Below are 14,466 nucleotides of genomic sequence, written 5' to 3'. Positions count from 1 at the left end.
AGCTTTTTGGGGAAATAAAGCAAAAAAACTTTTTCTGCTCTCTAGGAGAAGTATTTTTTCTGAAGGTGGTCTGGAAATACATGCCCATCACGGTGCAGCTATGGGACCATGACACATGTGCTCAGAGTTAAATATATGCATATCCAGTGAAGCTTTCCAGAAACATAATATTATGTCCCATCTCCAGTTCTTCCCTTCTTTCCCATCACTGTCTCTTGGATGTTACTACATGAGGTTTTTTTCTGTTCTTGAATTGGTTTTAAAATTGGCAGCAGAAGGTAGTTACAATTACTTTGCTCAAAATCTGCTCCTTAGCAGCATATAACGTTAGTAAAATAAAATGTAGTAACAGTTTGTTCTAGGCTTTGGCTATAGGACATTGACATATTACAGTATTTTCTTTGAGAGAATTAAAATGAGTAGGTATAGACATTTCATAAATAAGTTCAATAATCAACTTTTGTAATGTAAGCCCTAGGGGGGTATCCTGATGGATATCTTGGTTGGATTGGAGAAGGAAAAAAATATAATCACTAACCTGAATTTTTCAGCACATAAATAATGGTCAAGAAAGTTTTTGTATTTGTCACACTGTAAATTCTTTTAACTGACAATGAAGAGGAAAAATGAAAAGCCTGGGGGGAAATGGGTAGGGGGGAGGTTCTCTTTCAGAACTGCTTATATTACTCTGAAATAAGAGACCTGCAGGACTTCCTGTTAACTGGGGCGAAGACAATGTAAGCAAGAAGTAACAAGGGTAACATTAATTGTTACAGTTGATAGAGGATCAAAGTAACTACAATTCATGATTGCTGTAACAATTTTTCTCCAGGAAAAAAAATCTTTCTTTCCTTGAAAAGCATTGAATTAGATGGCCTTTGGTGTCAGAATTTACTTTTGATAAGAAAATGAAACTGATTTTTTTTTTTTTTTTTATATTCCCCAAAACTCGCTCCTGGCAGCTAACTGTGTTTCTCGGGAGTTTAAAAACTGCTGAGGGAATGATCAGATTCCTAGGTCGTTTTCCGGTCCATATAGATTTCTATGGAAGGTGTTTTGTTTTTTTAAGTTTACTTTCCTTGAAGAGGAGCCGATTTTATTTTTAGTTGTATAATTTTGTGTAAAAAAGATGATTTTCACTTAATGCTATTGACGGAGCTATTTCACCATGAGTTCTTTTGTTTCTTGTTCTGGAGGTATCACCAGCCTGATTTAGTGATGTTAAAATTTTTATGTTTACATTTAAAAGTATAGATATCTATCTATCTGCACCTTTACTGAAAATTAAGGAATGAAGCAAAGAGATGATCAGGGGTTTCATAAAAAAAAAAAATAGTTCTTAATTTATTTTTTTTTTCAGAAGAGCAAAAATCTGTTTATTCTGTGGCAGTTTTTCTGTGTTAAAGGATCCTAAGTAGATTATATTCTTTGTTATAGCATTTCCCATTTTGTTCTGACAGATTAGTGAGACATTCAGCTGGAAACAGCAGGATTTGCTCACGGATGAGACAGATGCTAGCCTGAATTGTATTTGTATTCGGCTGCTAACCTCACATCCCTCTAAAGACAACTACATCTTTTGGCTCTTCAGACTTTACCAGGGAAGGCTCTGTTGCATGTATAGTAAGTCCAGAGTATGAGCAAAGCCCGTCAGTAGACGGGCAACTGGAAGAGAAGTAGTGTAGCGAAGCCTGAAGCTTCACTTCAGTGAAGGACAGGGGTTGGGGCGAGATGGGCAAGAGGGCAGTGTGTAGAGCTTGTCAAATGGGATTAAGTAAGTATTTTCAGGTAACGTACCTACCTTACGGAAGGTGCAGATTATATCATCAGTACTGGTGCAGATTATCCTAAATTCATAAATTAAAGGATTTGATATCTTCAGGTTTTTTTTTTAGGTTTCTAAAACTGGTTTATTTTGCCATTTTTTTGGTTTTGATTTCTCGTTCTTTTGTGCAATATTCACAAAAGTATTAAACTACTGTTCAGTATGTGTGTACAGAGGCAATTATGTGTTTTAACAAGTGAATAAACACAAAAGAAGAAAAGAGAATTGCACTTTAAATGAGCTTTATTGCTTGAAGTTGTGCCTAAAATAATCTAGATGCCTCCTGCTGTGCGTGGCTTTTGTTTGAAACTAATTTCCCTGCTAGTGTTGCTGTTTCCAACATATCTTCACATCACTTTCACAGAATCAATATGCACTCTAGCATGTTTAAAAATATTCATATAGTGTACTGAGTTTTTGTTGTGCAATGACTTTAGTTTAACCGTGGAATTATAACACTGCTGATGCAGCCAGATTATTACCTTCCCCTTCCCTGAAGCTTGCGCTTCCTACTGCCAATCAAGGCCAATGGCAAAACTTCCCTAGGACTAGCACAGCTCTTAAAGAATAATGTTCCCAGCGTATGTTTTTATTTGAGAAAAGTGCAATATTATCTCTTAGACTTTCTGGAAATAATCGCAAAGGCCCTGAAAATCCAAAACAGCCCTGAATTTTTCATACAGTTCCAAAAAAAGTGGGTTCCTCAACTTTACATCTCATAGCAGTGAGACTAGATATAGCTACTAGACTGCATCATAGGTCAGTAAAATTAATTTCATTCTTCATCTAAATGCTGATTAGTTGTAATGATGCTAGAAAATGGAATACCATTTGCGTGATTTACTTTGTTTGCATGTCACAGCCATATGCACATTCTAAAGTGTCATACTGGTGTAGGTTGCATGTTGGGGGGGGAAGTAGTTCTGGTTTTGCACAGCACATAATCCTCTTAATATGGACATTTTCTCTCCATACAATTGGAAATCCGTTCTTGAATTGGGCTTCCGTAACTATTCCTTATCTCGTTATAGTGGCTTTTTCTGAGCAGAGTGGATTTAATACATGATCCTGGTGGTAGGTCTCAGTATAGTAACCTTAAAACTATGCTATCAAGGAAATTCAGTCACTGTTGTGGTAAAGCTGCTCACTGCCTACTTAATTGTAAAAGCACCACAATAAAAACAATATAATTCCAGTGTCAGTGAAATCTTAAATTTAATACTAGCTAAAACAAGAGGTACCCTTACTATCTGCTTTGTTTTTGGTTTTTTAACCCAGGCCAGAGTAAATACTGTATATTGGAATTTGCTTGTAAAGTTGATTTAAAAACCTGTATGTAAAAATTCTTTCCTCAATGTTGCTCTAGTGAATAAAAATAAAAGTCATAATTCTAATAAGTATCTATTTCTCCTGACTGTTCACTTCCTGTCTGTCTTTAAGTCATTGACTGTGCAGAATTATGGGACTGTAGAAAGGAAATTTTGGGGGAGGGGAAGATTATGCTTGTGCTTGCAGTATTTTCTCATGGAATTGTCTTTGTCCAACAGACTTACAGGCTTTTCACATGAGGCTTCTTTATTAAAGAAAAGGAGGAAAAAAAAAAAAAGGCATAGAAAAGCTAAACATTTGAATGTATTGTTTCAAGATGAACAAAGACTGATGTGGCTAGTTTTCAAAGGTATGTTATTTCACCTCTAATGCACAGTTGAAAAGAGTATTTTATAGTTTTCTTATGTAATTAACTAATTAAAAATTATCATAAGAGATTACTTTGAGAAAGTTATTCTCCCACAGGAGTCCAAATCAATACGATGTGTGCATACATGTAAACAGTCATAAATTGCTCCTAATTGTATATTGGTATTTTGCCCATGGTTTGAATGGTTTATTATTCTGGAGAAAAAAGGAAATCTGCTCCACTAATTTCATCTGACCTGTTTCAGTAGATGGAAATTAAAGTTTGAAATTTCAGTCAAAAATTGGGGATTGGTAAAGGGAGAATCCTGTAGTTTGAAGTTAAAACATTTTAAAAGCACTCCAGGCAGACGCTTGTAATCCTTAAGGTTTTATTTTGAGATTCAAGATGATCTTTGAAGACTTTCACAGGTTTGGGGGGGGTGGGGGGAACCCCTGCATAGGGTTTGCAAATTGAAACATGTTTTAGGTACCTTTCTCAACTGAGGCCCCAAAAGGTAGTTACATACTATGGATCCTCCTGCCTTGTAGTTCTGCTGGATATGTGTGCTCCTTGCTGGATGGACAAGACTGTGTTACAGCAATGTGTAGTCCTATCGGTGTGATCATTAGATGTTCAACAGCTGATGCAATGACTATGTGGGTAGTGTTCCTAAAAGCTGTAAGTCACAGCTTGCTCGTCTTCTCTGCCCTCTCCCAAAAGGCCCTGTGGCAGTGATGAGCCACACTCTGCTGACCAGACTGGGCGATCTTCTCCTGACACTGGAAGAGAACTGCTTTACTGTCATTGGGCAGAATTTTACATGTGAGGAGAAAGAGTTAGATGATAAGCTTCTGACATTTCCCTTCTTTTGCAACCCAGAATCAACACCCTTGGCACCTTCCTTGTACAGGAGTGGTTTATTTTCACGAGCACGACTGAACGCAGCTGAACTAGACTAGTTAATGCTGGTGCATGCATCACATCAACTAGATGCGTGCGGTTGCTGCTTTCCCTAGGTTATGAATATCTGCTGCTGCTTCAGGTGAGAATTAGCTTTTAGCAGAGGGCATTGAACGTAAATGCCACAGCTCTAAAAATTAGTCATTCGAGTATTTAATCCTTATCTGTCAGTCTGAAAAGTAGGAGGGGCTTTTCTGTTAGGAGTTCTACTTGTTTTCTGTGAAACCACAGGCAGTAAGAGTCTTTGGGTCTAGTACGAATCATGGGGTGGTTCTGTGGGATTGCTCCAAGTCTTCGCTCAATATAGTGGAAGTTCTTGATATGAAGCTAAAGGCAGAAGTAATTGGCTTGCATAACAGACCAGAAGCTCTGCTTTGGAAGAACTAAATTCAAAATCATTCTTAAAGCAGAACAAAATCTGGAAACTTCAAAGCTGTTTAAATAATAAAATGCTTCCCTCCATCACAGCCTTCAGTTGTTGAAAGCATTTCGTGACAGAGGTTGGTATTTAAAGCCTATTGCAATGCAAGCCTCTGAAATAGACCGAGCTGGCAGGCATTTAAAAACAGTTGTGGAGATGTGAAACTCCAAAAGTTACTTTACTTTTTTTCAGAAAATTCCATAGAAATGTAGCAATTTGGGAGAAACATTCAGATCTCAATGCAGCTTCACGTTCTGATAGAACATGGTTCTCTTAAGACCTCTCCAATCAAAACAATTGTTTAGGTTTTATTCTGAAGAGACTTGCTAGATCATTATCTTGGGTGCTGCAGTTAGAAAGAGAGGCACCCTTGAAATCCAGGCTGTGCAAATTTCCTTAATTTCTTTTATGATCATCAGTATAGAACAGCTTTTGTGCATGCACAGTGGTAAGTCTAGGGATGGTAAAAAACACTAATTTAGCTATATCAGAAGTGTATGCATATAAAACATGAGCCTTTAAAGGCTGATATATCTGATAGATTTCAGTGCATAGTAATACGAAAGTCCAGTGATTCCTACAGTTCTTTATTTTACTTGCTGTTCAGTTTGACAAACCGTACTAATTATCTCCTGCTACCTTTAATCTCTGCCTTAGTTTCCTTATATATAAAAAGAGAATAATACCAGTGTTACCAAACACAAGGCTTGCGAGATTCTATGCTGACTACGTGATAAAAATTCCCTGAGGAAACGAATTCTCCCTTATTTTCTTGAATACTATATTAATCTCCTTGCATTTGCCCACTTAGGAGTTTTCAAAAGCCTGCGCTATATACAAAGATCAATTTTAAAATAAAATAAATAAAATTGAAAACAAAAATTCTTAATTCCTTGCAAGGCAAGTTTTGTGGACCTTATTTGGAACTATTTTATTACTATGAGATCCAGTGGATTTCCATCTTATTAGGGTTCCACAGCAGTTATTTGCAGGAATTAATTAAGTGTAAATGAGAGGGACTAGTTTCTCCATGAGTTACATGCAGTACAGTGGAAAAGTTCTCTGAAGGTGTGTAAAGAAGTTCTCATAGGAATACATATCCTAAACGGTACACTGACAGTATCATGGTGTAGTAAGAACCTGTGTTCCCATCTTCCTGGAGGATCCCGAAGGTGTACATTAAGCTTATATATGAAGTTGTGAGTTTGTGGGATACTCTTTAATTCCACTCACCTTTGCCAAAGTGATTTGAGCAACCAACTTCTTTGCTATTCAGACTACTACAGGCAACTCTGAGTTCGCTCCTGATTTTTAAACCCTCTCGAGTTCTGCTGCCTAGTTTCTGTGGGTAGTTGCTGTGTTAGTTTTTTGTACTGAGGTAGCAACCTAGAAGCCCCCAGTTGCAGGTGAGAGCCGTTTGTGAGATGTTTTATCGAACAGTAGTAGTGAAGCAGTTACTGCTGCAAGATACACAGCAGAAGGCTGTCAAGCTGAGTTGATCCTGCCAGGATCTGAACTTATGTTTCTAGAAAGTCTATGATGTTCAAACCATATGCTTATAAACTGTTGCAGATTTGGTATTACCATGCAGGGAAGCTTAATGATACACAAGCTCTCTGCTAATAATACTCCTGTGCATTTTATGCTGGCATTCGATTTCTTACTTCAAAAGAATTAGTTAAGGTCTATGTGAGTGCGTTACATTAGCGGCTGTTGAAAGCTCTGTGTGTGGCATTTCTGGGACATGCAAGGTACTGAAAAAATACTGTATTGGTATTTTGTATTTATATATGCAAAATATGTATTTCCTTTAAAATATGCTTCTAATGACACTTATTTTTGAGCGTGTTAATTTTCTCAAGAGATTATCTTTGACAGTTGTTACTCTGTTGTATAATATTGTCTGATTTCATACAAATATGTTTCTTTTAAAGCAGAAAACGGGTCACAGCGGTTATTTTCACACTGCAGTGTTACATCTCTTACACTGCTGACACAGAACACCGCATCACCTGTGTGATTCTATGAATATGACTAGTGTAGGTACAAACTAAACAAGAAATTTGAGGAGAGGCATTAGCTATATACTAACGGTCACAGGATAAATGCTACAGAAGGGCTTCTCAGCCGTTACTGTAGGTACAGGTGTGGGTATTACATTGCACAAACTGCTCTGAACTCAGTGCCAGTCGCACAGGCCTTAAACGTGTGTTAGTGTCTGCAGGGTAAATAACAAGGTCTAATAGTAGGCACTTTCTTGGTGAAGCACTTAAAGCTTTACTGACCGAAAAGGACAAGAATTAAGTGGTGTAATTGTAAATGCATAGAAAGCAGGTGGATAAGAGCAAGCAAGACAACGTGCGTTGTCTGGGAAAAATCCCATGGAAAAATACTGCCATCTACCCCCTTTCCCTCTTCAGATCAGCTTAAAAGAGAACTCATATTTTCATCTGTTTCAACAGCGAAAACTTCTATTCTTGCCCTTCCTGCAGCCCGTTTTAGGGCCGCCAGAAGGCCGGACTTTTGCTCCTGTGAACAGCAGAGGGCAGTGCAATGCAAGCAGCCGGGAGACTACACGTTTATAACCGTGTAATTCCTGTATATGTAATTTCTCTGTGCCAAACCACCTTGCTAGGCATAGGTGGGGCTATGTCTTTTTGACTGGCGCACAGGCTGTTCGTCTCCTCGCCCTGTACTGTTTACTCTGGGCCAGCCTCAAACTAAGCAATACTGATTTATTATTTTCAGCGAGCAGGAGCAACGTTGCTCCGTTGAAAGAAGCAATCATCTGTTTGGAGGTGGAGGAAGTAAACCAGACATTGATAACCTCAGCTAGAAGCATCTGTCTAACTTGAACTGGAATAATTTAGTTGTTTTCCTTGCTTGGTCTCGGTGACAGGCTTGTCTTGTTTCAGCTGCCTGTATTTATCATTCAGCTCACTGACTGCTCAGATTGGAAATCCAGAAAGGATACAGGAGATAAAGACTAAACGTCCAAACGTGTTTGCAACTCCAAGCCCTAGTAGAAATCTTTAACTGCTTTTTCAGTGCCCAAACATACCCTGCGGAGAAAATCCTGCCTGCCTGGGAAGAGGTGTTCTCTTCACTATACCGCTACAATTTGCGGTGCTTGTGCTCACTCCTGGAAAAGTACTCGGGGAGAATATATTTGTGTTTTTTCTTTCCTGTCTAATTATGCATAAACGGTATATAGCATAGATTAAATAATCAAAAATCACTAGTGAGCTCTCAGTTTTCAGTGTGCTTTAAATGAGCCTGATTTCTTGAGCGTAATTTTGTAACATCTAAAAAAGAGAAATTACTCACTCCTAAGGTTCCTTGAATTTAGTATCCAGTAGGTAACACTTCCTCCTCAGACCTTCAGCAATGGAAGCTATGACTTGTGTTGCATGCTTATACTATGTATTTCATTTCCCAGCAGTCTTGGTTGTCTGTTAATTTGTTTGGATCTGCAATATGATATGTGGAGGTTATAGCAGTGAGCAGACCTGCTGCAGTAAGCTTTCCATTCTGCAGAGGAATTTTTTTGCATACAAACATATTTGAGAATGTGGTTTAATTTGCTTACCACTGAGAATGCCCTGAAATCCTGTAAGAACAATGTGGAACAAACTCGGGAACAAAATTTAATTATTTGAATTTTATTTTTATGAAACATGAGGCCTGTTGTGATCGTATTAATTTAAAGATAACATTTCTACAAGTAGAGCGAGTATGAATTAAGGTTAGAAGAATTTATGAATTACATGTTACTGCCCTGAATTAGGATAGATACAAGCAAGCAATTTTCCAGGGAATTAAATTAGGGATGTATTAGAACTGGGGCTTTACATTGTGACTTGCTTGTTTGAGTTATATCTCGGGGAAACCTTGGACTCAACCATTTTTTTTTCTAGCAGTTCTGTTCCAGCACACAAGAAAAAGATTCTTAATGACCCTCAAAATGCAACTGTGTGAAAATTTCCCTTTGAACCTTCAAGTAAATTGAGTCCGTGTTAGCCTGTCACCACATTCTCATACAGCTTTTGCTTTTTAGTGCTTATTCAGAAAATTTTTCCTGGCCCTTCTCTTCTGAAAAACTGGCATTCTGATAGCAAACAAATCACTCTTAAATGACAATTTCTATTAATTTTAACAGCAAGCAGTCAGGGCTTTATGCCTTGGGTGTAAGCTCTGTAGAAATACAACATGGTACTTGGCAAACGTGGTTTCTATTGCTAGATCCATGTGATCTTCTTAGGATAGTAGTGCTTTGCACCATTAGTAGAGTATAATTCATTTTTTCAGACTGAATCCAGCAGAGGGAGTTTTTTGGTCTCTTTTAAAAAAGCAATGACAGCTTTTTCTCCTATGTTCCATGGATGCTAGAATATGAGTTATTGTTGTTACGTACCAGTTAAGCATGAAAAACAGGAAGGCAGTGCTGGATTAAGGCATTCTAAAAGGTTTGCCAGTAGCTGTTGCAGGCCAGAAGGAAGCTGCGTTACTGAAGCTGTAAGAGAAAGCTGTGACATCAAATCTCATAAAATCTCTTGGAGGAAGGACTGGCGATGCAATCAGCATGTTTGCCATGCAGCAGAATACAGCGTAGACTTGCCTGAGACTGCAGTAACTTCAAGACCAGAAGCAGAGCAGCTATGATAACTATGCCTGTCCCACCTAAATGAAAATGCATGGTAGCTGAAAAAAGAAATCAGCTCAGGTTGGTGCTAGTTTAGGCACCTGTTAACCATGTCATGTTTCGGCATATGTGTGCTTCTCATTTCTCTCTATTTCCCTTTTCTGGCCTTGCAAAACAAATCACAGACAACAGGGCAGAGCTCACAAAGGCAATTCTTTTTGAACTTCTAAAGAAAGCATATGGATGCAGAAGGTACCTAGCCAAGCTGGAACATCACTATATGTATGCGTATGTATTTTCTAACAAAAAAAAAAAAAAAAAAAAAAAAAAAAAAGAAAATGGAGCAGTGGAAGATTAATTTTAATATTTTCTGTCTTGCCAGCTGTATCACGGTCAAAGTGATACTGGTGCAGGGTCTGGAAGGAAAGGTTCAATTCTATCTACTGAAGAATTTTTACCCAATTTCCAGAAGGTTGTCTCTTCTCCTTTGACATCTCCAGTTCCACTACAGACCTGATCAGCCCTGTGCAAGTTGGGAGAATAGGAGGGAAATAGTGGGGATTCTGCAGCTCTGCAGACATGACCATACCAGTTTTATCCTTTGTCTTTTTCTTCCCCCTAGGATGTCTTCACACATGTACACAGACTCTCGCCTACCTTGCATGTCCACAGTTCCTCTAGCTGTTTACATATGTGCATTCCTTTTATTTGTAATTAAATACATGTTACCAGCCCAGTAACTTAAAGGGTCCTGAATCTTTTCCTTTCCTCTCTTTTTTTTTTTTTAAAGCTATCTGCAGACAATTTACTTAGTCCAACTTTTGTTCTCTACATCATTTAACCTGCTTTTCCTGTCAGTCCTAGATTGTGTTTGGTCTTGGCATTTATTTATTTGATTATTGGTAACTAATTCCTTGTTTCTCTCTTCCATAGTGACCCATAGGCATTACTGAATGTGTCTTTTCATCACGTAACTGCAGAGGACACAAGCTTTACAACAGCGGAGTGCAGACTGACAGTGAACTAACCTCTTAATTGTGGAACCAAGGAAATTGCTTCTCAGTCCTGAGTCTGCTCCTCAGAGACGTTTCCTTGCTGTATAAAGCCATATTGTTGGCCTCTGTGCCATCAAAGGTATGGGAATAATTAATTCTCCTCAGCTTTGGGGTTTGAGTTGTGTTGTGGAGAATGAAGCAAACACTGAATTCATTTTAAGTCAGCTATTTAGAAGTCTCTCTAAAGCTGTATCTTTGATAAATATTCCACCTCTGTTTTCTTCCTTGAATTTGCTCCATTAAAACATAAATGATCTCTCATCACACCTTTGGCACTTGCCTGTGTTCTGATTAGCTGCAGCTGAGCCTGCTGCCATTGTGGGGAGCCTGAGTGAGCTCTGCTGGAAACACACAGCCCTCAATCCAATCGCAGCTGGCTCAACTGCTGATAGCTACGTACAGAGCTGTGGCCTTTTCTTTTTTTTGGAAGGTAAAAACATGGGTCAAACAGACCATTTCCCAGAATGGACCATTTATTCAGACGTGTGTTGGTTGTTTGGCTCATTAGGCCAATGAGTTAGTTGTTTTGGGGTGTTTTTTTCTGCACAAAGCTAAAGTGCCCTGCTGCCGTGATGGAAGGTAGGTGGAAATCTCTGGCTGTTTGCCCAGGTGCTGAATGTCCGGGAGACTTTCTTATTTCCTTGTTCAGCAGTTGTTAAGTTTAGGTTGGATGCACACTAGTGCTTTGGCTTTCTGGTGGTTGCAATGACCACCTGTCACAATTGACCTGATGAATCTCATGATGTTGAATGTGACCAGCAGTACCAGTGCCAGGGATTACAGGAAACTCACTCTCGCAACCCAGGGGTCTCTCTTAAATTTGATGCTTCTATGACTCCCATGGGCATTTTGTGTGTGCACCATTGATCATTTGAGACAGCTGCTTTGGGACACCTGGGTGGTACGCTGGGGTGCTTCTGAGGGTGAGAGTGAGAATTCTTGGTGCTCTCAAGAGAAGGGGGAGAGGTAAGGAAGAAAATAAAAATAAAAATAATAATAATTAAAAAAAATAAAAAAATAAAATTAAAAAAAAAAAAAAAAAAACCAGCACCTTCACCTGCACTGTGGAAAGGGCTGGTAGTCCTGGGGACTTGTGGAAGAACTGCTGCAGGCCCATGGTATGTGGTGCTTTGCGCAGAGGTTTGTAAGCTAAAACGTACAGCTGAATCACCTGGTGTTGAACCAGGCTAGGACAACCAGATTCTTGGAAAGGATTTGCAGTGTGTGTTACTGTATGTGGGTATGATTCATGCAGGCTTCGAAAGGTACAAAAGTTTTTTTGGCACTTTTAAATGGCTGTTACTTTCCCCCTCTGAATAATGGGAATGAAAGAAAAGTTGCTCAGTTCTGAAAAATAAAATAGTTTTCATTTTCTTGTCGTGGTGCTTCAGTTGCTCTATGGAAGCCAGTTCAGCTTCCTTTTACTTTTAACAGCATTGATCGTTTAGGTGACACTTGTATTTATTTCACCACCAGCTACATAGGACCTTGTGGCCTCTTTGAGAGCTTACCAACGTGAGTGCCCTGATCAGAAGACGCTACTTTTCCCTGTTTGAGTGCCAGCGCTTTGTTTGAGCCAAGCAGACTGCTGAATGTCAGACTTGGTGGCAGACTTGGAGTTTTTCTTGGTGTATCTCTGGGGATGGGGATAGAACTGGAGACAAAATTCTGACACGACATCAGCAACGTGTGCTTTAGTGGATTTAATTCTCCAAACAAGTAAGTGATCTGGTGTATGCAATATAGCTGATGTTTGGTCTCCTAAACCAGAAAGCAGAATAATTCCTGCCTTATGTGAGCATTCAGTGGGCTTTTACTTTGCATTTCTGTGTAAATATTATTTGCTCATGCAGTGGCCTCATTTCCCCCCTCCCCTCTTTCCACAAGAATCTGCCACAGAAAACCAAATACATCTTATTTCTCAGCTACAGAGAACTTGCTCATTACTGTCTGATAGCTTATTACCAAGTTGCGGCTGTCAGACTTATGTATGCAAGCGCTTTCAGGTAGTTTCATGGGCTGTGGTACCAAATGCTTTGCTAAAAACCCCAAAAGGTGTTATTTTTGACAATGCTTGTGATATTATGGATGAACGCCAAAGATGATGCATCTTTTGTAAGCACTGTGTTTTACTAATCTCTTTGTGCTTCTGCTTCTGGCTGAATAAAAGTTGCCTGCTGAGATTCCTGCTTCAGCTGGTGCTCCTTTAGGGTCTGATAAGTGTGAGGCTCCTGAGCTAGTGCTCATTATTATTAATTAAGGAGCAGCTCTGTTCTTAGCAACCTGAGGCACAGCTTCATGAATCAAATGCTAACTGGTTGAGATGATCAATGAGGAGAGGGGTCTGTTGCTTTGTAAAACTAGAACCAATGGTTTATGATGTAGTGATTTTTGGGTTATTTTATTTGTAAGTTAATTGCTATATGATCAGCTATAAAAGGTGGTCTGGGAAGATCCACTTTCTCTTGACAACTTTTGCCCTATGATTGTCCTTCACTTTCCATTTGAATGATTGGGAGACAGATGTGTGGTGTTTAATTGGATTTTAATTCTTCTCAGCTCTAGGAGGTGGTGACTGAACAGATCTCCAATGTATTTATTGATCTCTGTTCACAGCTCCAAATTATTCTTTTAGCAGCCCTTATTGCTGGTGGTTCTCCTCTCTTATGCAGAAGGGTAACGTTCTTTTTCTTTTTTTTTTTTTTTTTTTTTTTGAAAGAATTAATAGAAAAAAGTAAGTAAACAGCAACCGAGAGTTTTGAACTGGTGCTCAGCTGAGTTCCCTTCTGTCTTTTCTGAAAGCCATGCTCAGGAATGAGCACAGCTTGTAGAAGCAGCCAAGGGCCAGTCACTTCTGGAGCAGGGAACTGAAGGATCAGATCATAAATTCAGGCTGACTAAGTGTTTGCTGAAGTTCCTTTACCAGAAGGTCTTAATATCCTTCCTGATAGCCTGTAGTGGCTTCTGTACATGCTCTTTATCATGTTGCAATTTGAGACCTACAAAGCTGCTAACTGAAGCTCATTTTGAACACTTCCAGAGCAGTATTTTCTCAACAGAGCTGCAGTTGGACTGGATGCACTGTTCAGGGGGGCTGAGCAGTGCTGGCTTGCTTTTTCAGTCCATATTATTCCCTGCCTGTTATTTGAGGGTTGTTATGCAGACTGCAGGGTGTGCAAGAGCATGCTGTAAAAATAAAAATGAAATTATTTGCATTCTTTCTGTTTTCTGGGTGCATTGCTATGTTTGTGCACTGAGTTGATCCCCCTCTTCCACTATTTAGCAGTTTTATAGGCTGTGTGTTGAGTCAGGGTAGCTGGATCCACCAGGGCTACTAATTCTACCTCAGGGCTCTGGGCCCAATCACCTATAGCAAAATGGCTACTGGCCTGAAGATAGCATGGGTTCCTGCGTGCCACCCTCCCAAGTATAACCAGTTTCAGTGTTTTGAGCTGCCATCAGTGTCTCTGTTCTTGCCCAAGTCCACTTCAGACACCAGCCAGGGGTGTATTTCAGGAGGAAAAAAGTGTCCTGTTGGAAGTCAGGCCTGTACATGAGTTGTTTGAGAATCTTTTCAACATTGTACCCTACCTTTTGGGGGAGTTATAAGGAGGGAATCCGAGAAGTGGGGGAGTCAGAATCAATACGGACATTGTCCATACGTCGCAAAGATTTTCTTTGCCATCAACAGTGTTCTAGTTGTGTGGGTGACCAGCTGTCCCTCCCTCTTGTTTGAATGGGAAGAAGAAAAGGCAGACAGGAGGTCTTCTCCCCACTTCCACCAGTAATTGCTGTCCTGGGTTGAGCGCAGCATGGAGGTGCTGCTGTGTTGGAGAGGGGTCATGTTAGCAATAAGAATTTTGTGAGAGCAAGCAGCTCCTGCTG

Source organism: Vanellus vanellus (genome assembly GCF_965231255.1).
Source record: "Vanellus vanellus genome assembly, chromosome: 7".
Classification (NCBI taxonomy): domain Eukaryota; kingdom Metazoa; phylum Chordata; class Aves; order Charadriiformes; family Charadriidae; genus Vanellus; species Vanellus vanellus.
The sequence above is the reverse complement of the archived record's forward strand: the minus strand, read 5'-3'. Positions refer to the sequence as shown.